This window comes from Pinus tabuliformis, chromosome 2_1 (genome assembly GCF_031772625.1).
Source record: "Pinus tabuliformis cultivar Carrire ecotype Pingquan chromosome 2_1, CPIR1, whole genome shotgun sequence".
Lineage (NCBI taxonomy): Eukaryota > Viridiplantae > Streptophyta > Pinopsida > Pinales > Pinaceae > Pinus > Pinus tabuliformis.
In genome coordinates this window covers 613,258,472-613,285,217 of record NC_142299.1, presented here as the reverse complement: position 1 = coordinate 613,285,217, position 26,746 = coordinate 613,258,472, and positions in this window count along the sequence as shown.

The window sequence follows — 26,746 nt, the reverse complement described above, 5'->3', positions numbered from 1 at the left end:
GCAATGACCCTCGGAAGCTGACATTGTCACAAGGCATGATAGAACCTAAAAGTGGGTGCCCTTGGGCATGAATTGAGTTTACCAATTCTTTGGTTATTCATGGAGGTAGCAATTGCAATGATTGTTTCTCTAAAAATGTCAAGAAAGGTTGTCTTAAAGGGATTCCTTGAGGTAATAGAATCCTTTCTGATGAAACTCCTATGCACATAATTGTTGGTGTTCATTTTGGTGTATGTGATAAGTTTAATCAATGCACACTATATGTACTTTTTAGGTTGAGTTCTATCTAATTATATTTTAAGGCTTGGGTATAAGAACTTTGGAAACCACGTTTAGTTATAAGTATTTGTGGGCTAACAAAATATCTTTTTTGTTTTCATTTAAAAAAGAATTTGACTATGCTGGTATTATTTCTTGAGGCCCTTGAATTTGTTGTAATACCTTAGTGGTTTTGTCTCCATGTGATGGCAAAATTGTTAGTTGAGTAAGGTACCAAATAATGTTGTCTCATCTTGGTGGAATTCATAGAGTTTCCCATGTAGGTATGGTATTTTTTGGACTATATTTTGGCACACATATGAGGTCTTATATTCCATGAATGAAAGAAATTCTTTAATCCTATGCCATAGAGATTTGTTTAACAATAAAAACAAGAAAAACCCCAGTAATACCATTATTTAGTCTTTGTTGGCAAGGGTGTGGATCTCCAAGCGATGGAGTTTCGTTGGCTTATTGGAGCCTGGCCTAGGTTCGGAAATGTTTTAGACAAATAAATCCCACACTACTGGCCCTTTCGGCAAAAATCCGTCGAGCGTGGACTGAAGTCTCACCTAAGGTAGTATGGGGGGGTGCTGGAACCAGGTTTCTACACCCTAGGGATGTCTTGATGAGGTCTGGAAAGGCCGTGAACTGATCTACGCACTCGCGCTGCTCTGCGCAACTGTTTGGCCTTTGTGTAGCTCTGCGAAGGGGCAGTTCCTAGATCCTTTATTATTATTGCATTTGTTATAGATTTGAGTTAATTCTATAGTCTTAATCATGCATTCAATAGTTATAATCACACGCGTAACCATAAACCTTAAGGACATGCATAAAACCATAACATAAGAACAATCACACAAATATGTAACCAGATGCACAATAATTCAACAATACTTATCTTATATTGATCTTCTGTTCCAGTACCATCCAATCCTGCCCTGTGCACTCAGTTGCAGGGGTTTGCGCACACAGTTGCAGACTCCACCAGGCCTCTGCACACAGAGCTGTAGAGCCTACTCTAACTACTACCAACCCTAACTTGGACTTACAAACTTAGAGCAAATATTGCATTCATAAACCCATAACACACAAGATCTAAACAAAACCAAAAAACTGACTTCTACACTTAGTGCCTCGCTCTATTTATACATTCCCATGGTCTGTAGACCATGGGTAGGCTGACACATTTATATTAATTTACAATATTTTAGGTGAACAACCCTTTGACTTGACTCATTACAATTCGCGCTCCACGCACTTCGTGGAACCTTTGCAATACTATTATCCAAAAGTGCAGGCTTTAAGCCCCAAAATTGTTATGCGGGGGATCCACTTCCCAACAAGCTCCCAACACAATCATCGTGACTCGTCCTGAGTCACTCGGCTGGTGCGGTGATCTTCGTGCGGAGGTCATCCAACAACTTCTGTGCTTCGCTTATGTCTGCAACACTTTCCTCCGCTGTCTGTTGTACCTGTTGTGCGTGTGTCTCTGATGTGTCATTGTTAGGTACACTTGCTTGTCTGAGTGCGTATACTGCCTGCATGTGTGCTAGCTTTCCTTCGATCTTGGCGGTGACCACGAATGCTTCATCAAGCCAAGGCTGGATATGCTCTTTAAGCACTGCTTCTTTCTGACATGCAGCGTCGACTTGTGCCTTGAGAACTTGGGCCTCCCTCATCTTTTCCAATCACTGAGTAAGGGCAACCGTCTGTGCAGTCCCCCAAACATTATCATAGGCCTACTGCAACTCCCATGCTTCTGTCTCTAACCACTGTAACGTTGGGTCTTCCTGTAATTTATAGGCCTCTTTCAATTCAAATTCGACCTTTTCCCCCTTTCTTAGCTTATTAATGAGATTTTGGCGGTAGATCCTAGTTCTGACCCTATGTCTTAACTGCCCGTCGTCTGCTCCTCGGTTCTTTAAATTGGAATTCTTGTCATGAGCAATGTCTCCAATGGTCAATTTCCATCTCACCCATGCAGAAACGCAGTCCCTTGTACGCGGACGTGAACTGTGCTTCTTACTGATCTTGCATGCCACATCTGGGCCGCGCAACTCCTGTACAGACTCCTTTATAGTCCCACGCCCTCTTCCAACTACTTGGGGCGCTGAGACTGTGCTTCCTACGGATAGTCAGGTGGTCACACCCCTGGTGTAGGGTTTCAATTTTCCTACTAGCCTAGGCTGCAGGCATCCTTCGAGTACCTTTGCATCTAGTAGCGCATCATGCTCTTCTTTGTATGGTACACTCCCCTGTTTAATAAGGTGCGGTCGTAGCCATCATAGTAGGGTCACAACCTGTTCTAATGCAGCAGTTCGGCTGGCCAGGCCTGGTCCCCTCATGCTTAGTTTCGCACAGCCCGCTTGTGTGATTTTGGTTTCCAGTTTGCTGATTTTTTCGTCCAATATCATGCTTTTCATCCTCGGCCGTGCCCATTCTTTATTGAGTTAATGAAGTTTCAAACTCCCTCGACGAATGGCTTCCTATAACTCCCGAATTTCTTTACCTAGGTCTGCACATCCTGTCCGAATTGTGGGGGCTGTCGTCCGGCGAGTTCTCTCCGTCCTCCTTGTATCATCTTGTCTCATCAATGATAGGGTCATCTTCCCACTCCTCTTTTTGCTTATGGCCCATCGAACCACTGGTATGCATAGATTCCAATTGGTTCATTTTATCTGGTGAAATCTGTTCAGGATTTTGCATGTTTTTTCGAATGATCCGTTGTGACCCGCTTGTGGAATGCATCACCTTTCCTATTGCCGCGTCGAGTTCTTATTTTTGATCCTTAGTTGGGGAGGTGGTTGCACAGTATACATTTGCATCCCTTGAAAAAGGTGGACGCTCAAACCACTTTGTCCTTGCTTCCTAGCTTGCATCTAGCACTGGGGACCTCCAAACTGTACATGCACCCACCTTCTACAGTCGCGCCAGTGCCACCTAGTCCTCTTATGTGTACTCCACCATTGTGCAGTTGTCGCGGGTAGCACCCCTTTTTGCACACCGTGCCACTTCAGTTCTGGTATTGTATTTTCATAGTGGTCTACCCTTTCCTCCATGTTTGTTGCACCATCATCTGTTGGCAGTTCCCTTGCTTCGGTTGTCATGCATCACAGTGATCTAACCATCATATTACAATTCAACATTGTTACTTTGTGCAATCGGTTCTGCCATTGCTCTATTTATTCATCTAAATATGAAGTGCAGGAACTGTTGCACTCCCATAAGATTCTCCCCTCCACTGTTAGATTCACCCGATCCTGGTCTTGCACCGTTATTTGGTAAATGCAGACTAGTTCATCATCACTGTCCCCATCGCACATAGGTTTGGTGTTGTGTGCTTCATCCGCTGGATCCAGTGGAACTATTACATGGAGAGACCTTTTCTGAAATATCATCTTCCATCTCTTTAGGTTGATGACTCCATTCATGTCCATGGCCCAGTCTTTTCCTAGCAACGCGCGGTAAGGGTTACTATCATGAACAATTTCTATTACCTCAAAGTCTGTTTGTGTGATTACACCTTCAATGTCCAAGGTTACCCCTTGCAACCTTCCCATGGGTAAGATCTTTTGTTGTTTTGCCATCCATAATTGAATAGGAGACCACTGTAGTGCAGGCCTGCCCATGTGTTCCCAAGTTTGTTTTGGTAACACACTTTCATCTGAACCTAAGTCCAGGATGACCTGATCCATCTCATATTCACTAATCTGTGCCATTAATCACATTTCCTACCCGGTGTGCAACGCATGCTTGCCCAGTTTCCGGACTACGCGTGGTTCACTCGATCCTCCACACCTAGTGATCAGTTCATGTAGTCCCTTAACTACCTTATTGTCGCATAGTAGCTTTATGTATGTCTCTAAAAAGGTAGTAAGCATGGAAGGATCCATTCGTTGCTCTGGTTGATCCTTACTACCTAAAGTAGAGGCCTTTGTGAAGCTCTTCTTAGCTTCCTTAAATGTCTCCTTCGCGCGTTCCAAGTCAAACTCGGGTTCCTTTGTAGGAGCCTCATAGACCCATGAATATTTTTCAGGCTGCTTCTTTTTATCTTCCCCTGTAGTCATGCCGCTTCTGAGTACCATGTTTACACTGGGGTCTTCTTCGAGAGGTTCAGACCTCATCATTTGGATGTTTTGGGTCGGAGTAGGCTGTAGTACCCCTTCCTCTTGCATCTGAGCGATCAACGTAGGATAGTCTACCATCTTGTGACCAAAATACTCACAGTACGGATAGGATATTCTTGTTGGGTTGGTACAATCGCGAGCGTAGTGCCCTGGTCCTACGCAATTGTAACAAATTAGTTGTCCGTGGCTCCTTCCTCACCCCATTCCTCCCCATCCTCAACCTCGCCCTTGAAACCCACCGTGCGCTATTGCTGCGGTTGGATCTTGACCTCGCACCTCGGTCTGCATCCTATAGGTAGGCGTTTGATCCATCAAAAATTCATAACTTCAACAGTTTCATTCATCGTGGCCCACTGATCTACAAAAATTGCAAAATAACTGCTGGGGGGTCTGTGTAAACTTCTGTAATAGATGACAGTTGTCTGTCGTGTGCTTTCCTCCCACCTGACAAATCGTGCACTAGAACACGGGCGCCGCACTTGGCCCTACCTGTGCCTCTAGTCTCAATGGCATTGGTCCCCCTTGTCAAATAGTTCACAAATATCGGGAAATGATCGTTATCGTGGCCTTCACCTTTACATTTTATGCACCATACTTCTTCGCGCGCTTCTGCTTGGGGTGCCCTATCCTTTTTCAAACTCTGCATCTCCAAGCATAGGTTTTGTAGTTGCGCGTGGATCTGTTGGACTCCCAAGCCAGGATCCTGTATCAGAGTTTCATGCAACCTCATCATTATTTCCACTGCTTTTGCCTGGGTTGAAAGCTTCTACTGTGATAGCACTATCCTCAGAGGTGGCGTCAAAGATGCCACAAACCACGCACGGTGTTGCGCATCCATCGCCATCATATTAGCCTCGCAGATCGTGCTCTTCAGTCTCTGATCCAGATCCCAGGGGGTTTCGCCTGGAAGCATCGAAATCTCTTTAAACCCAATGACGGACTGAGTCTTTGACTTCGGCCGGCTAAACTCTTTGTTCAACGCCGTCTAGGTTTCAGTTATTCCTGCATTTGGGTAATCGTTCAAGTGCTTGATATACCAAGTCAGCGCGCGATCCTGCAGCGCACTTACCAACGTGGTCTTCTTGATGTTGTCATCCATAACCCTGTGTGCTTCCCATACCACTCTTACTACGAACCAGAACTGATCTAGATCCTCATTCCCTACTCCTTTGAATATAGGTAGCTTGATTGCACTCACCATGCTGAACAGTGGGGTGGGCGGAGGCGGGGTAGTTGAAGATGGAGGTGAAGAAGGTGAAGTTGGTGATGGCATAAGTGGAGGTGACAACTGTGGAATGTGTTGCCTTATCAAACTGACTGCACTCCTTAGAGAACGCCGAGTGCGTTCTTCCTTGCTTTCCCACGTGGGTGAAATTAGGGGACTGTTTCCTAAGCCTTCGATACCTTGGTAGATTCTTCCACTCCGTATTGCTCCAAACATTAATGTAGTCGCATAACCCACTTTTCACATAACAACATCTTAATCTAGGTATTCAGGGCTTTGATGTACCTACCTCATGGTCCCTTAAGAAAATACCGCTCAGCTTCGTTGTAGCTCACAGTTGTGTCTTTTGCAAACTCATTGATAAACCCAGTTATTACCCAGTCGAGCCTGTGGTCCACGACCCGAGCGACCTTATCTTCCAATGCCTCTATCCTGTGCACCAATTCTAGAGTCCACACTATCGGTTGATCGAGTTTTCACCTTCCCTGGTTGTCGGCTAGCCTCGCGATCCAACCATACAGTTCTGATGAGAAGGTCATGAAGAAGATCTCGTGGATCTCCGTATATATGTAGCGGTTCAACCACCTCTTCTCGAATATCTGTGGAGTTTTTTTTCCTGTACCACAAACTCGTAAAGCTTCTGATCCAACCAATCTTCAATTTCCTTCTTAGTAGGGTTCTAGTGTTCCGACATCAGACATCCCTTAGGCAGATCCCGGTCCCGGCAACGGAACCATTTGTTGGCTTATTGGGGCCTGACCCAGGTTCAGAAGTGTTTTAGCCAAACAAATCCCACACTACCAGCCCTTTTGGCAACAATCCGCAGAGCGCAGACTAAAGTCTCACCCAAGGTAGTATGGGAGGGTGCTGGAACCAGGTTTCCGCACCCTATGGATGTCTTGATGAGGTCTGGAAAGGTGACGAACTGATCTGCGCACTCGCGCTGCTCTGCCCAGCTGTCTGGCCTTCACGTAGCTCTTCAAAGGGGCACTTCCTAGATCCTTTATTATTATTGCATTTATTATAGATCTGAGTTAATTCTGTAGTATTAATCATGCATTCAATAGTTATAACCATCGTGAGTAACCATAAACCTTAAGGATATGCATAAAACCATAACATAAGAACAATCACACAGATATGTAACCATATGCACAATAATTCAGCAATACTTATCTTATATTGATCTTCTGTTCCAGTACCATCCAATCCCGCCCTGCGCACTTAGCTGCAGGGGTCTGCGCACATAGCTGCGGACTCCACCACGCTTCTGTGCACACAGCTGTAGAGCCTACTCTAACTACTGCCAACCCCAACTTGGACTTATAGACTCAGAGCGAATATTTCATTCATAAACCCATAACACACAAGATCCGAACAAAACCCAAAAACTGACTTCTACACTTAGAGACTCGCTTTATTTATACATTCCCATGGTCCGCGGACCATGGGTAGGCCAACACATTTATATTAATTTACAATATTTTAGGTGGACAACCCTTTGACTTGACTCATTACAACTCGCGCTCTGCACACTTCACGGAACGTTTGCCATACTATTACCCAAAATTGTGGGCTTTAAGCCCCAAAATTGTTACGCGGGGGATCCGCTGCCCAACAAGTTTGGATCTATAAGTGGCACGATTGGTCAAAACAAGCTTTGAATATACTCCAAGGGTTTGGATCTCTAAGTGGCCATGGGTTTGGATCTACAAGCGATGGGGTTTGTATCTCTAGGTATTAAGCTGCAATATCTGAATCATTTGGTACAATATATGTATCTTAAATGGTATCTACAAGAAATCATGATGGAATTAGGTTAATCGGTGAAACTTAAACTAGAATTCTCACTCAATCTCAAGCCATTAGATTTGTTACCTTTGTATTTTATACCTTAGCTGTTGTCAGCATGGAATCTAGATTCTAGTGAAGGGGTGCTTAGGTGGGAACTTAGCGAAGAGATTTTGGGACTAACACATGGCACAATCAGCGAAAACAAGTAGGGGTTGTGAAATGGTGAAGTGGTGCGACAGAGCAGTGTTTAGGTATCATGAATACTTGGTACTAGGTGCGCCCACCAAATGTTTAATCGTTTTTCTTAGTGTGGTCATGCATAACTTTAAAAAGGCTACAAACATATATAAATAATATTCAATAACATAACATAATATATATATATATATATATATATATATATATATATATATATATATATATATATATATATATATATATATATATATATATATATATATATATCTAGACTTAGACCAAATAAAAAACATATATATAATGGTTGTCGCAATTTCGACAACAAACATGGTTCTTCTCAACTACGACCACAGATGTGGTTCGTCGCACTTGCAACCATATAAGTAATTTGTCGCAATTATTTTTCCTTAGAAATAATACGTCACAATTATGACTCATGTAAAATAGGACTTTGTAATTGTGACAAACATGGGCACCAAAACTAAAAATATGACATTTTTCCCGACCTTTGCAACAGTATGGGCCATACCGTCAGACTTTGTAGTCACAATTTAGTTCTATATGTAGTAGTGAAATATACACATTACAAACAAATATTTAAACCAAATAAAAAACATATATAATGGTTGTCACAATTTCGACAACAAACATGGTTCTTCTCAACTGCGACCACAGATGTGGTTCATCGCACTTGCAACCATATAAGTAATTTGTCGCAATTATTTTTCCTTAGAAATAATATGTCACAATTATGACTCATGTAAAATAGGACTTTGTAATTGTGACAAACATGGGCACCAAAACTAAAAATATGACATTTTTCTTGACCTTTGCGACAGTATGGGCCATACTGTCAGACTTTGTAGTCACAATTTAGTGCTATATGTAGTAGTGAAATATACACATTACAAAAAAATACACATATACACATTACACAATATCATGAGAATCTAGTTACTACACAGTCTCTACCCATCACTTCTCGTAGGCTCGGGAAACCCCCAATCTCAGGTGGGCCACCTATCCCAATAACTATTCATGATCATTATTTCATCATCATAATATAAACATGGGCATATGAAATTCATAATCACATGACAGTAAAATAATAGTAGAAAAAATTCCCTTTTCCTCAATGAATTCCTCACATAACCAGGAATCTCAAGCATGTCATCCATACATGCATTCAATTCATAAACATGATTAGTCATTCTTCCATGAGAATGATCCCTGACAGGGACCTGTCAATTTCAGTGGAATTTTTCTACACATTCATTTAACCATTACCATGTTCATGAATATAACACACACATAATCACACATGTCAATGAGATCATAGTTTAGATACTCCCTGCATTTATGAAAAGCATGCATAGAATTGCATCAACAATTGCCAATGCTACCAAAGGAATTATTTATCCAAATTCCTCCCCTTTACCTTTTTACCTTGATGTTATTACCAATGTTCTAGCTATTATTTTTTTCTATTGTTTCTCACACAGTACTCTCACTTGAAGGTGTACATTAGAATTATGGAAGTGTAGGAAGATGCACAAGGAGAAATAATGTAGCACTATATTTTATGACTTCTCCATATGTACATCTGTAGGAGGTTGTGTGCAATCAGGTATGGCTGTAATGCAGATTTTAACCTAAGAAATGCAATTTTGCCACTTGGCATGCAATTTTGACACCTTGGGGTGCATTCTAAGTATGGAATATGATGTTTCATGGCATATAGGTTAGCCCCTTTTCCTTATCATCCATTAGGTTTTCAATTTATGTACATGGCATGCAATTTTTATGCAAGTGGACATTTTGGTACTATGAAAATAATAGGTAGAAAGCAAAGTTGGTCTTACAAAAAGCATATTTTGGCCCATGGGAGTATAAATCAAGGTAGGAGATGGTGTTGGTGAACAATATGAGTAGGTGCCCCCTTAGACATGGCATGGAAAAAAATCATCATAGAGGCTAACTTGGAAAATTTCCCATTCCAAAGACCTCCAAGCATGGGATTGGTGATCAAATTTGACTTTGCCAAACTCAAAGATGACATATTGCATGGTAGAATACTTAACAGTTTGGGAACTTGTCTTTTAACAATTAAGGCCCAAGAGGAGGATTGCAATCTTTGACATTGTAAAATATGTTAATGTTGAGGGCTGCAAATTACTTCCTTGATTACCAATGGATGAGAGGAATGATGATCATCTTTAATTTGATCAAAGGGATAATATATATTTATTGGAAAATAAACTTTGACCTTGCCAAATGGTAAAGGTTAGAAATTAGATAATCATTTTATACTTTTTCAAAACAATCTACATTGAGGATATTGTAAAATCTATAAATAGGGGGAGGAAATGACTGCGTGAGATAGGTCTTAAGGTGTAAGAATGATCACATCTTGATGACACTTAGATTGCTGATAAGATCAGTTTCAAGATTAAAGTTGTGAGTGTTAATATCATCTTGAAAAATCAAGGGATTGGTCTTCACCTAAGTCTTCATGAACCATTCCTTGGTTTCCTCCATCATATATAAATGATGGGAAGTGGATGAAGGTTGAATGGATATATCAGTGATCCGATTTTCAAATTTTTTGATTTGAATAGGTTCAAAACAAGGCACAAGAAAATGAGGAGGACAAGGAATGAAAGTGGTAGTAGATTCCTCCTCTATATGAATATATGATATAGCATTTATGAATGCATCTATGAGTGTTGCTGTGTTAATGTGTATGTTGGTGACAATATATATCTGAGTTGTGATTTGCTCTATCTTGCTTACAGGGATTCCTTGAAAGATAAATAGATTCGTGAACATAAGTAAATAATTTGAACTGTAATGAAAAATATGATATGAATCTGCTATTAATTAGGGATCTAATACCAAAGATTTGAGCCAACCTAGAATTCTAAGATTATAATTGAAATTTGAAATCCAAAAATTACAAAACTAGATCTGAAATCTGAAAAATAAAGCAGACCAAAAATCAGAAATTAAGAAGGCCCTAACTATATAAAAAACTTGAATAATTACAAAATAATAGCAAAGATATGAAGACAAGCAATGACAAAAAAATACTAGTGATTTCAACCAGAATTAGATACTGACTTTGAAGAACAAGTGTAAATGTTAGCAGGAAGTAGTTTGTAGCTGAGTAACCCAGAAAATAAATATGATACAAAGGAATTCTTCTGAGAAGGTATGGATTCCAACTCATGTCAAATCAAAAGCAATATGGACGTTGCCTACCCCAAATAGTCTCTTCCAAAATCCGTGCAATAGCACACTTCAAAAACAACTTCATCAAGGTATGGGTGCCAACTTAGGACCAAGGCAGTATGGATACTGCTCTTACCACAAATGGTCTCTTTTAGACCACCTCCATAAAAATCCTCTACTCCAATGTCTAATGGTCATTTTATAGTTAGTCTTCCAACTTTTTGTAGAAAAGAGGAGCTGCAAACTTTGATTAATGGCATTTATGAGTGAAAGTTGTAACTGAATATGCATGGAGTTACAAAGGATTTCATGATGAGAGGGACATAATTTTTAGCTTTTTGGGTTACTTTGAAAATGTTTACACCATGTTCGGGCCTTGGGGGTGCTTCGTGAGATGTGGGGTGCATGGTGTATGGTTGGACCATGCTCTTCCATGATGGACTTGGACATTGGAGGTGGTTTACTATTTGCTACTAGACCTTGTTTGGATGTTTGAAAGAGATTCTTCCTTGAAGTCTTGGATAAGTATGGAGCTTGGTGACTTCATGTTGTTGGTGCATGAAGGAAGTTTATGTGCTTGGAATAGAGTTGGGTATTTCAAAAGAGGTTATTGAGCCCTAGATAGCACGAGGTTGCTTGGTTTCTTGCATGGAGATTTACACTTGACATGTGGATTATTGGGTTGAGGGAGTGGATATGTAGGTGTGGGAGTCCTTAAGGTGACACATGACCTTGGATATGCATTGTCCTTAAGGGGACACATGACCATGGAGATGCATTGGAGCTTTGGACATTTCGAGGATTGTTGGACCTTGGAGAGTAGTGCTCATGTCATGGACGCCTTGCTTGTTAATCATTGTCACCTTTGAGCCTCACACATGTCACTCAGAGTAGAGTGCTTCAAATGGGTGGACCTACTTGTGTCTTGCAAGTTTGCTTGTAGTGGACTAGGTCCACTTGTTATTGTAAAGCCCCTTTACCTCTCATATAAATAGAGGAAGGAGTGAGATGTTATTATAGTCAATCATGCACTTATTCATATTCCTTTTCATACTTGGGTTAGAGATGTAAGAGCAGTGCTACTTTCTCTCTCTCTCTCTTGTTCAATCTTCTTTTTACTTTATGTGTTTTTGTCTTAAGGTGCTAGTGTTTCTTGGAGCATTCACCTGAAAACTTCATATATGTAAAGAAGAAATGAAAGATGTGGGTTGCATGTGTATGGTTAGACCATGCTCTTCCAGGATGGACTTGGACATTGGAGGTCATTTACTATTTGTTGCTAGACCTTCTTTGGATGTTTGGAAGGCATTCTTCCTTGAAGTGTTGGATAAGTATGGAGCTTGGGGACTTCATGTTGTTGACGCATGAAGGGAGTTTACATGCTTGGAGTAGAGTTGGGTATTTCAGAGGAGGTTACTGAGCCCTAGATAGCACGGGGTTGCTTGGTTTCTTGCATGGAGGTTTACACTTGACATGAGGACTCTTGGGTTGAGGGAGTGGATATGTAGGTGTGGGAGTCCTTAAGGAAACACATGACCTTGGATATGCATTGTCCTTAAGGAGACACATGATCATGAAGATGCATGGGAGATTTGGACCTTTGGAGGATTGTCAAACCTTAGGGAGTAGTTCTCATGCCATGGAGGCCTTTATTTTTAATCATTGTCACCTTTGAGCCTCACACATGTCACTTAGAGTAGAGAGCTTCACATGGGTGGACCTACTTGTGTCTTGCAAGTTCGCTTGTAGTGGAATAGGTCCACTTGTTATTGTAAAGCCCCCTTACCTCTCATATAAATAGAGGAAGGAGTGAGTTTTTATTATAGTCAATCATGCACTTATGAATATTCCTTTTCATACTTGGGTTAGAGATGTAAGAGCAGTGCTACTTTCTCTCTCTCTCTTGTTCAATCTTCTTTGTACTTTATGTGTTTTTGTCTTAAGGTGCTAGTGTTTCTTGGAGCATTCACCCCCATGAACACAATCACAACCAATCATATAATTTTCCATGATTTCAAAAACCCTAGATAGGGAAAACTAAGAGAAACCCTAGCTCCACCAAAGGTACTCCAACAATCAATCTTTTTGATAATTTTTTTGAAATATCTTTGGTGGAGCTAAGGTTTGTATTGGTTTTCCTTATCTAGGATTTTGGAGATCTTAGAGCATTATATGACGAGTTGTGATTGTGTTCATGGATTTTAGTTCTTACACACACACATGAAGTTCTCAATTGTCCAAAATTGTGTTATTTCAGATTCGACTTCCAGCTTACCACTGCCTAGCATACCTTGTCACTCCTATAAATTGTGTTATTTCAAAGATTTGACTTCCAAATTTTCATAAATACAATGTCTTCAAAAAGATAGTTAAACACTTCCATATTCATAGTTAGATCATATTCCAAGAATATATACATTTGTTGTACAAATCAACAATTGTATCACGAATAACAAGCAACGATTGAACTTGGTTGGGGAGAATATTAATTTATCCTCTCAAGTTCCTGAGTTCTTTCTGCTGTCAAATTGAATCGGAACTAGATAAAAACCAGATAAAAAAATTGGTTAACCAAAAAATACATAAATTATTCAAATTTGGGAAAAAACATATATATTAATGTGCATCCATATGAATCACAACAATTATACAAAGAAATTTCCATTTAACTTGAGTTTTCCTAGAAACAGATTTGGAGGTTTCCCAACATGAAATTCCTAAAGAATATGTTGTCTTGAATCCAAGCATGCACCATATCATAGTTAAAATCTAAAGTCTTTGGCACCCTTAAACCTGGTACTAGTCAGAGAATCATATACCATACTAAGAGTATATTTGTGCTAAGAGAGTGCACCATGCATTTACAACCACATTTTTTATTAAGCGTGAAAGTGGTTGTGTGCCACATAAATCTGTTTGAAGGACAAATATCCATATCATAAAACATAGGCAAGCTTGAAATGCTTGTTCTATAGCTAGAAGTATTGTTATGACATTGTTCACAACTTTTAAGTACTTTGTTGAAGGAATTCAAAAGTATGTAAAAGTGATTTAGTGGGTCAGAATGTTCAATGATGGGTATTATTGTGAGATTATTTTCCCAACATGCTCCTACTAAATTGAAAATGGGTTTTTTCTATTTATTGTTTGGGCCAAATATTGTAACAACAACACTAGTGCATTAACTATGCTAAAAGTTCACTTTCTTGTTAATTTGACCATGAATATCTCTTTTACAAAGCAATATTTCTTAGCTTTGTTTATGTTAGTGGTTTGATAAGAACATTTCTATAGTCTCTTCACTGAATTTCTTAAAGTTTTTACATTTATGTTTTTTGACAAAAAATGGCTAACATTTTACCCTGGCTAAGTAAGGATTCTTTAAATAACCTTCTAGCTTGGATCCTTTTTGTTCCATCTAAGATTTGCAAAGTGTCATGAATTTATATTGAACAATGGAAGAATATAGTCTTTTCCAGAAACAATTAAGCCAACTCTTTCATTTTGAAAATTACCTAATAGTTCTAGACATATTCTTTGAAATTTCTATGTTGAAGGTGTTGGATTTAGGTAAGTGATGCAGAATACACACCTACAGTTCTACTGTTCACCTGTTAGACCAGTGCAAATTATAGGCAAACTTGGAAGGGTTGGACGAGACTATTCCAACCATACTCTTATTGGCCCGCAATACATATATTCATAACATTTACCTACAATACTATTGTTCACCTATTAGCTAGTGCATATTGTAGGAAAACTGTTAAATGTTGGACTTCGTTGTCTCAAGTTCACACATCAGCACTAAAGATGCAACGTATTGTGTGAATTCTTAGATATGTTTGAGATTGCAAGCTAACTGTTTAAATAAAAACATGTATAAAACTTCTATATTAGCAAAATAACCGTCAATATTTTTTTCCAGCATTTTGGGCTAAATTCACAATGGTATGCTAAAAAGTGTCATTTCAATGTCTCGAAATTAGGATATATAAATGTGAGATATATACTCTACATCTTTGGGTTATCTCCTTTTCAAATCTGATCTTTTTTAGGCTACATGTTAATTGTTTGAACTTTGAACTTTGAAGAAATTCTTGAATGGACTTCGTAAGGGAGTGGCACCATAAATTGTGTTATTTCAAAGAGTTGACTTCCATATTTTCACAAAATACAATGTCCTCAATAAATACTTATATGTATAGAAGCTTATGTTTAGGATTATATACGTGTTGCAGTGGTTCCTTTATGTTTTACTATAATCATGATGTTGAAAAGCTTTAGCTGATTTTTTTCATCAATTGTTCATGTAATATGCAAAAGATTTCATTATCAAAATGTGGCAAAAATTACATTTCTCCTGATTTCTTTTTTTATTGTTTAGGACAAGATAATCATTTTGCAGGAATGAGGTATCCTACGGTGTGTTTCAATTTGTGGATTTTTTTTCCTCCCATTTTTTTACAAGGATGTAGATTTCATTTTCATGTTGATGGTTTTTGCATGTATCTTATCTAGCCCCAAATGTTGGTAATGGAGCAGACCTTGGGAAGTAGCTGCGGACACAGACTATCAGAGGTTAATGTTACAATACCACTTCCATATGGTATCAGAAAAAGTTTAATGGTCTCTAACATAAAGAATAGTTATTTAATAACAAGATTGAAAGGGCAACCTCATGTCTTAGTTCTAAGTCATTTATTTGTGTTTCTTAGTTGTAAGTCATCTGTTTGATTTTTAGCTTTATCAGATCAATTATTTCACTAATCCAATATGCATGGCCTGTATTTCTCACCTGATGTTAGCTACTTGACATGGTTGATATAACATTCAATTTTAGGCCAATTTTATTTTAAGTCGGATATTTTATTGATTAAAAGGATGTTCATATTTTGATTGGTTTACTTGGAGCTTGATTTTAAAAAGTTTTGTAAATTCCACATGGATGTTATTTTTTCAGGGTGGGCTCTTTGCACCAGTAAGGTCAGATGAGTCCTAGAACATAGGTATACAACAAGCACATCTTTGGCCTTTGTTGTGTATCTGTTATTCTTTATATCTTTGATGGCTAGTTATTGATGATGTAAAACATAGGATGGGAAGGCCTTGCCAATTCTCTTGACAAAACAAAATAAAATGGAGTGGTAGAATTGTGTTTTAAAGGGTGAGCCAAAAATTAGTACTTGAAAGGTAGAACTTGAGAATAGCAAGCTATCTGATCTAGATCTAAAGACACAACAGGCTGTGGAAAAAAAATGATGGTATTAACGAGTCTTCTCGACAAATAAGCTCTAACTATTAGACCACTGCCCAAATTTCAGTGATCTACAATGGAAATAGTGACTCTAGTTTTATTTGTATGAATAGCGACTTTGGCCATTGTCCTGTTCATTTCCTATGAATGATTTTGATTTTCAAACTCCAACTAGTTTGTTGTTAAACTAATTAAAGCTTCGAAGACAAACTTATAGTTTTCAAAGCTCTTTTCTAAATCTAGTTTCTTGAGCAAATTTGTATTTTTACTTTAGGTTATGTAGATTGCTACTGTGTGACATGCTATGATATAATTTTCTGGATAAATAGGCAGAAGTGTTGTACAACATATCCTTTTTTAAATATAAAGAAACAATATTTCCAAATACAAAGTTTATTAATTAAGAACATCTTTTAGACTTCTTAGCTAAGTTATGATTATATTTTAGTAGGGGATTTTGTGTACACTAATATTGTGTTTTCTCTTTGGTTTCTGTCAGGCAACAATGGTTAATAAGGAATGTGTTCTTGAGCAGCAGGCACACATCTTATTCTACTGTCGACAAGAAACTCCAAGGTTTTCAGGCATGGCAACAAAAACATCGATGTTAGTAGGATATCCAAACTCTATGTTGGATGAATTTAATACTAGTGATGATTTTGATTCCTTGTCAGAGAAATAATGTCACAAGTCAAATTCAAATAAACAAAAGCAACTGAAGAATGAAGGTGAAGCTATTGCTTTCTGTCTAAGTCAATTTTTTTTATTTGTTGGTTGTTGTCATATTTTGAGTGCGGACTTGTGAAATTCCAAATTGCATGTTGGTTTTTGTGAAGGGGATATATATATATATATATATATATATATATATATATATATATATATATATATATATATATATATATATATATATATATATATATATATATCGATATATATATATATATATATATATATATATATATATATATCGATATATATATATATATATATATATATATATAATATATATATATATATATATATATATATATATATATATATATATATATATATATATATATATATATATATATATATATATATATATATATATATATATATATATGTTATCATATGTCATTCATGGTTTCTGAATATCCATGTTACATTTGCGCAAAAGTTTAGATATCATTCATATATCTAAACATGAAACAACAACATTGAGATTTTTCTTTCACTCAACCTATAATATATTGCATCTGTCTTCATCAATGCTCTTCTTCCATATGCTATCAACTTATGAAATTTCCTTTGCAATATTTGGTGCATTTGCTGGTTATAGATCATTTATAGGTTATAAATGTCCACAGAGTTTCACTTCTAATTAAGTATTCAACTGAACATATTGATTCTCTTATACATAACTATTTTTCCCTCTACCCACTTTTCATAATTTCCATAACCATTAAGTATGGACTTGCAGTTTCAATGCTGCTTTGCTTGTTTGGTAAAATATTGTTGAGACTTTAATTTATTGAAAGTTGTAGAATTTACAATTTATGAAGTTTCAAGGTCTAATTTTTAAAAGACTAATTATTTAAAGGGTGCTAGCTTAATGGAAGAGCACCTGCTTTACAAGCAGGAGGTTGGTGGTTTGATTCCATCATGCCCTGACATTCATATGGAATGGAGACAATCAATTTTTGGTGACCATCACCAATGAGCTTTGGTGACATTTTTCGACCCTCACCAAAATATGAAATGGTGACATTCAACGAACACCACCATATATATGCATCAATAGTGACGACCCTCAAAGGTCCGTAACCATAAATCATTGTTGTTGATATGAAATGGTGAGGGTCATTGTCTATCATTATAGTCATTATTCGTGACAGACCTTGAATGTCATCGTAACACCTATACTTCTGACAATGCGGATTTTGATGACGGTTAATGAACATCACCATATATATGCACCAATAGTGATGGCCATGAAAGATCCATCACAATAAATCATTGTTGTTCATATGAAATGGTGATGGTCTCTATCTATTATTATAATCAATATTCATGATGGACCTTGAATGTCACCATAACACTTATACTTTTGGCAATGCCACTTTCAGTGACGTTCAATTTTTGGTGACCGAGGCTATGGTCCATCACCGTTGCTCATATCAAATGGTGACGGTCGCTATTCATCATAATAAATCATTATTGGTGACGGAATTTGAATGTCACTACAACACTTATACTTTTGGTGACGCTACCTTTGGTGACGTTCAATTTTTTGTGACAGAGGCTATGGTCCATCACCATTGCTCATATGGAATGGTGACGATCACTATTCGTCATTATAAATCATTATTGGTGACGGACTTTGAATGTCACCACAACACCTATCCTTTTGGTGACGAAGACTCTTTTGACCATCACCAATGAGCTTATGGTGACATTTTTCACCCCTCACCAATGTCCTTTTTTCTTGTAGTGTTTACTTTAAAAAACTAAGGGTGGACTACCCTTTGTGACACATAATATCTTCACGCTCCATGACCATAAAATGTGGAGTCTTTACAATAATATTACAAAAACTTGACTTAAACATGGGATTTTAGCCCCAAAACTACCCTTGGGGGATCCCGCTCCCAAGAATAAGCAAACTCATACCTTAGTGTACCTCAGGGGAGGCTAGCTTGTCTGCACAATCAATCTAGTTAGCATGATATAACTTTACAACATGTCAACTCAAACATAAATCATGATATCCATTACAATAACTAACTAACATGTTCATGTCATAAGCTCATAAGAATTTTTTGTTCATGCATAACAATCACATATGTACGATCAATCTAGACTAGTACAACACCATATCACAAATATGTTGCTTCATACCTGAATGTCATGACCATAACCATCTACATAGGCCAATCCAATTTATCATGATACATATGACATCAAGATCTTAACGAAATAACCCTAATCATCAAGTTACTAGCATATAACAACCATAGGCTATAGATCATGCTCATCAACAACATATAACCTAATCGTCAAGCTAACTGTCATATAAAAACAAGAAGTTAACCTATAACATACTCATTAACAACATATAGCATAATGACCAGGTTAGCTAAAAACAATAGTAATGCACACAACTACTCGTTACTATTATTCTTGACTATCCGACACGTGCATATAACTACACTAATCAACTAACATCTACCATGAATGTAATCGTAACATCAAAAGACATCTACATAAACCTAACATATATAAACCTAATGCATATGACAATCCTTAACATACATACCTTCATGACAAACATACAATACATGTATGATGATATTATCTTACCCCAAATTCTAATGCTGCAACCTCATTATGATGATCTGCATCCCATACTCTATCTTAGCCAACACATTAGCATCATAACAACCAATAGCATCATGATGACCTAAATTGCATACCATGACTTCACAAGGCATGTTTGACCTACTATTCATGCATAACTGTGACCAAGACCATACATGCATAACAAATGCATAATCAACCATGCACACAGGAAGACATACCCCAAGACAACACCTTCAAATTTCACATGGTGACATCACTACAACCATGATCAACACCGTGCAAGTGCAACAATCACATGGACTACATGCATACAGAGCACATACATGACCAATCATGAATGCATGAACAACACATAGCCCAACGAGAGTATAAACATGATCTGATACCACTCTATAACACCCTCCTCCCACATCTACCCAAGCAACCGGCCATCCGGGCTAAACATGCGATGAGAGACCACTATGATATGATTCGACCTCCTAGGTAACCTTAAGGAAATGTAATCGACGGAACATCACACACAGTCATCCAACATCATCAAGAGAACCCTCAGGAGACAAGTCAATGATTCAGACAACCTGTCCCTAGGTCCCACTTCTATTTTAAGTCTCTTACGCCATAGTTTCTCTCATGCTATGGGAAGTGGAGCGACCAACAACCTAAATTCGCTCTCACAAGTCTATCTGCCAGTGATTGTGGACCAAAATTGTTAGTGTTGTGCCAATGACTCCAGGATTTGAGCCACTTTTTTAGGCCCAGAGCTCAGGTCACTGCCCAGAACTGATCCATCTATTCAAATTAGTAAAGTAACATGGAAATGATAGTACTAAGGCAAATACTTGTTCAACATCTTGACTGGACCCCTACTAGTTATGACATGCATTTTCTCAGAAACTTAGTAAATATGTAACCTACAAGTGTAAATAGCAGATCTGAGCATTGAGGTCTCATACATATCTGAGATTCACTATGAAGCATTGTCTCCTTATAACATTAGCTTCCATTCCATCCATTAGGTCATAGATACATTTATTATTCAATAACAAGTAAGAACATGATGAGGTCACTCATGGATGTTGTCGTAAAACATGTAAATAACCAACATAATAGGGAAAGAAATATCAATAAAATCATAGCCATATACACCACATATAATCCATCATAGTACTCATGGAAATACCAGGAGATGTCAACTTTCATTAATGATGTAAAATCCAAACCCAGAATAGGACTTCCACGTTCCACCCGATCGTAGAATGGCTGAGTGAAATCTCTCTTCAGCCATTCACCACCATGCCATATTCCAAGCATGAATGTGAGATCTCATAGAAAAGATCAATCAAATCTCATCCAGGACTTCCAATGGCCATCCACCTCAACCCATGAAACAATTATTCCACCTCATGGTCAGACATCAGAAAATGAAGATCAGATCAGTCTCTATCCCAGCCTTCAAGGGCTCCCGATTTTTTGTTCCAACCCGGCTCCTAGGACTAGTAACTCAACCCACAGCTACCATCGGGCTCTAGAGCATTCGTCCAATGAAGTCTTCCAAGACTAGTAACTCAATCCACAACTATTGTTAGGCTTCCAGAACATTTGTCCAACCAAGGCTTCCAAGACCAATAACTCAACCCACCAAGGGCATTCAGAGCGTTTGTCCAACCAACGCTTTTAAGACTAATAATAGGACTAGTAAATCAACCCAAGTTGTTACAAGTCTTCTAGAGTGTTTTTCCAACCGGGGCTTCCAAGACTAGTAACTCAACCCAACTCGTTACATGGCTTCCAGAGCATTTGTCCAACCAAGGTTTCCAAGAACTAATAACTCAACCAAGCTAAGGAAACACGAGAACCAACCAAAACAAGCATTGAAAGTAAACCCACAATCACCGTGGCTATTTAGAAAATGACATGGCTAGGAAAATCTACTATAAATTTAGGAAATCCTCCATGCTAGTGACAGATCATAACCAAGAAACCACATGCATGTGCCATCCATGCCAAAACTAGTGAAGAAATCATACATGCAACTTGGCAGCACAAGAAAATCTGATGTAGCTGTTGATCCCGATGCCCTCTTTCACTTTCCTTTTCTTCCTTTTCCTTCTTGGTCCAAGAATCAAAATATTCCACACCCTCCAAGAGTGATCCAAGAAAACTCTAAGTGTCCAAGAGTATGAGAGAGAGAGAGAATAATGAGAGAGCTCCAAAACTGAATTGATTAAGTCTTCACTTACCAAGCTTGCCAACTAATCCTCAGAAGCCTTTTTATCAATGAGGCCCCTATTTTATTCATTTTCCATCATTTTCTTTCAAATTCCTCCTCACATGCAACCTGTGACCTTTCACTTCCCTTTTTTCCTAATTTCCATTATTTTCATAAATAAATGCGCCAAAATACCTTTTTGCCTCTCTAATTCCTTAGTCATTTCCTTTACCAATTTGCTTAGCCATAAAAAACCAAATAAACAACCAATAGGATGTCCTACCCACCATTCATCTTAGAATACGTGTCCCATTACCATGTCCATATATATATTTTTACATGGAATTTTCACCAGGGCTATTACATAGAGGTGTTAGATAGGTCGACAATGAGAACATGTCATCTCACTTCCAAAAAGTCTATGCACCCCAGTGTTTTATGGATGAACAACAAGTTTTATACCTGAGATAATATAACATTGGGAGATAGTGACATACCAATTGGAGGATGATGAGGAGTGATGGTCCAATCATATGGCGATCCCACTAGGACATGTAATCTTAGAGGATTGAACCTTGATGATTTCTATCACAACACAAAGTTTTATTGTCGGGGAAATAAATTTGAGGGCTAACATGTCTCCTCTGAGACTTAGTTATATGGTAATGTCATCGAGGGTGTTGGGAAAACAAATACAAGCCATAAAATTTGGCATTTTGAGCCATTATATTTGGTGGATTCCACCATTATTGGCAGTGTAACAACCTCGGGTTAAAGTTTCATGTAATAAAGGATAATAAAGGAAATATGAGGAAAGGAAGATGAATAGACACAAGAATGCATGCAAGATAAATTAGAGGAAAAAGGGAAATGAGCAAAACGGGATATCAATGATAAAAACGTATCAGAGAAATAGTTCACAAGTTTTGTCAGTTCAGTCTTGGTTCTCTCCTTACACTCACATACACTCTAGCGCACTTAGAACATTCTTGGAGCACGTTATCATTCACTAAGATTTGGAGAAAGACAAGCAAGAAATCAAGGGAAGGAAAAGGGAAAGAAAATGAAAGCGGAGGAAAGCAAGGAGAAGGTTGGATCAACAACTTTAGCAGGAAGATTTTGCAGGTAACAGATTTCATGTGTAATTTCATTACTAGACTGTGAATTCATGGCACATGCATTTATTTATTTGGTACATTTGTTTTCATTGGCATGGGATTTTCCAGGTTTGATAGTGGTTTCATCCTTTCCTTTCCATTTCTTAGATAGCCATGGTGTGATGGGATTCATTCTTGGTTGAGATTTGGATCGCTAGAAGATTTTGGAACTAAGTGAGGTAGTATCAAGAAAATCCTAAGGGTTTGGGGTGGAGATGGTTTTCTCTAGGAATCCCTTGACATGTGGGTGGAGACAAGAAAACTCCTCACAGTATGGTGAAGGAATTACAAGGCATCCAAGCTTGCCTTTGTTTTGTGATCTCGGGACCAGTTTAGGTGAGGTAACGGTAGCTTGAGGGTGGCACGACAAGAAGAAAGGACATTGGTGAGGGATGAAAAATGTCACCATAAGCTCAATGGTGATGGTCAAAAGATCTCCTATCACCAAAAACTAAATGTCACCAAAGGTGGCATCACCAAAAGTATACATGTTGTGGTGACATTCAAAGTCTGTCACCAATAATGATTCATAATGATGAATAACGAACATCACCATTTCATACAAGAAATGGTGATGGAACTTAGTATTCATCACAAAAAATTGAACGTCACCAAAAGTGGCATCACCAAAAGTATAGGTGTTATGGTGACATTCAAGGTCCATCCCGAATAATGATTATAATGAATGATAGTGACCATCACCGTTTCATATGACAATACAAATTTATTGTGATGGACCTTTCATGGTCATCACTATTGATGCATATATATGGCAACGTTCGTTTACCATCACCATTTCATATCTTAGTGAGGGTCAAAAAGTGTCACCATAAGCTTTATTAGTGACAACCAAAAGAGCTTCCATCACCAAAAATTGAACTTCACCAAAGACTGCATCACCAAAAGTATAGGTGTTGTGGTGACATTCAAGGTTTGTCATGAATAATGATTATAATGATAGAGAGTGACCATCACCATTTCATATGAATAACAACAATTTATGGTGATGGACCTTTTATGGTCATCACTATTGATACATATATATGGTGGCATTCGTTGATTGTCACCATTTCATATTTTGGTGAGAGTTGAAAAATGTCACCATAAGCTCATTGGTGATGGTCAAAAGAGCCTCTGTCACCAAAAATTGATCATCTCCATTCTATATGAATATCAGGGAATGATGGAATCAAACCACCAAACTTCTACTTGTAAAGCAAGTGCTCTTCCATTGATCCAACACCCTTTAAATAATTAGCCATTGAAAACTTATAGATTGTAAATTTTACAAATTTCAATAAATTATAAACCTTTGTAAAGTTGTGGAAAATATTTTATTAAACAAGATCCACATGGTGGCATGTCACTAATTATTTATATACATGAACTGTGTGCTTGTAGTTTTTAATACATACAATTAATGTGAATCAATTAGGAGTGTGTCTAGAAATACAAAGTATCTATACTTTGAATAGGATTAAAACAAATCAATTGTGATCCAAAAGTAAAATGAAAATGCAGTTAACTTTAAGGATACCCAGGCCGACATGACATTCATCATCACATAATTTGCAATTACAAAAGAAAATTTTGATATTTCACATTTCCATTCTATAATAATACAAACCATCCTGTAATAATACAAATTATCCTAGGGAAAGCATCAACAATTTTTATATACAAACTAATTTGCAATGGCTAACAATCTCTTCCTATAAAATTGAAAATCAACAAACAAATTTACATGTTACATAGTTGTTTTCCATTACAAAGTTCTAAACAAAAATATGCACACGGTTTTTCCAACACAAATCCTCATGAAAAGAAAGTATTTGATTCAATCTCTTCGCTTCCTTTTCTCTTTCTTAGATTTCAAAGTTGCATTTATTGTCTAAAGTAAAGACAATGTGAGAAAACATCATGCAAAATGAGGAATTCCTACTAATATCTAAAAAATGGGAAAGATATGTATTTAGTCATCATTATAACTTACTGTAACAAGCTCCTCATCAATATGATAACCCGAGTGGTCACTAAGCTGACCCAATTTTCAATATATAGTTACGAAAATGGGGTGATATATATATATATATTCTTTTCTTCTTTGCAACTCTTTTCTTACCAGAATATTCATAATATTTTCTTGTAGTATCCTTCCCATTATTCCTATAATGTTTGAAGAATCACGTACAAAGCCCATAGAAGATATGGGCTATACTCAACGCTTTACAAGTCACTCATATGCCAGAGGAGGCTATAAAATGTTTCCATCATACTTGACCAATTATGTAGCCATTACTGGCATATATAGAACACTAGAATCACTTGTCATAACCATTATGAAATAAAAAAATTCATGAAAATATCAAAATAACCCTCATGCAACAACCAATCTCATGGCAATATCAACAACACCATCATGCAACAACCATACTCATGCCAATATCAATGGACTTGATGACTGAATTGTGGAAGGTCAACATGAAGAATGCCACAGGATATAGAAGAGAGACAGTTTAAATTATTATAGTAGGCAATGCCAATAGCCTTCTTGCACAGGTAGAAAAACCATAGGGAAAGACTAAACAACAGGGCTTAGCCTCAATCCTCCATCAGTCAGCTGGAAATTTATATTCTTGATTTGTTCAAACCTGAAGAGCTTTGACTTGACCACATTTCAAGAAATTAATTATTTCACACTCACAATACATATACCTATTTTGATACCAAATCAATGCAAACTACAAACAACTACTAGGTTGTATTATATCACACACAACCGATTTAATGGAAGCAAGAAAACACAACACTAGCAATGTGAAGGATAACAATAGTCTATTTAAATTAAACTTTAAAGCTTCAAAATATTACAAGCAATATGTCTCAACATGATATTACTACTTTGACAAAATATAGGTCAATTCTTTTACAACATATTAACAAAAATCCATCCTTTGCAGGAAGAAAATGCTTAACAATACATGTTAACAACTTAAAAAAAGCGGCCATACTTTCTCATGTACAAGTCAAAGGAGTTCAATGCCATGATTGAGAGGAAAACATAAAACAACCTGTGGGGAAGAAAGCACATCTAATATTTTCTACCAGTATGCCAAAGCTTACAATATTTAGAGGCAACTTCCTTATATAATCCACAATTTAAAGTAAGATGTTGTGCATAAGAGAAACATGACTTTCGCAAAAGTCCAAGAGCGTGTTTATAGGAAAAATATCTCAAACAACTTAAGGTTGAATTAGTTTATGCCACAACATACCTACTTAACAAAATCCCTATTAACAACATGGGAAATATCATAATTTAATAGGAATGGAGGGGTAAGAAACCACAAGTGAATCCTATTAAAAATGTTTGGATGTTGTGTATGCACATGTGCCAAAAGTAATAAGTGAATATTTGTTGGCTAAACCCAAGAAATGATCTTTAATTTAGAAAAGAGACACAATAGTAATCAACAAAGGTGTTTTTTTATGAACACCATAAACATTTAAAAACAAATTAGAATGTGCTTAAAACATTGGTCAAAACACATTAGACTATACTACAACACCCCTTTAATGTGCCCCAATTTTAAGTTTTCTTATTGCCCATAGAAAAATCTTAAACATAGATGAAATCGAGCATTAAATAAGTCCAATTTAAGGTCAGCATATGAAACATCAATTTAATCAATGTATTTGTATGAAATATTAACCAGTTTAATCATTCCAACATTTTTTGTTCACACAAGCATGTCCAAGCCTTGAAATAGCTTATTAGTTCAACATACTTGAGCGTGGTTTAGTTCCTTAAGCCTTTAAATAATATTGTTGTTATAAGATATCTATAATAAGTGAGTAATTTTCCACAGGTTTACAAGTATAGACCAGAAATAGAAATGTTAATTTGATTCACAATTAGAAGCCATATAGATATAAATTCTTAGT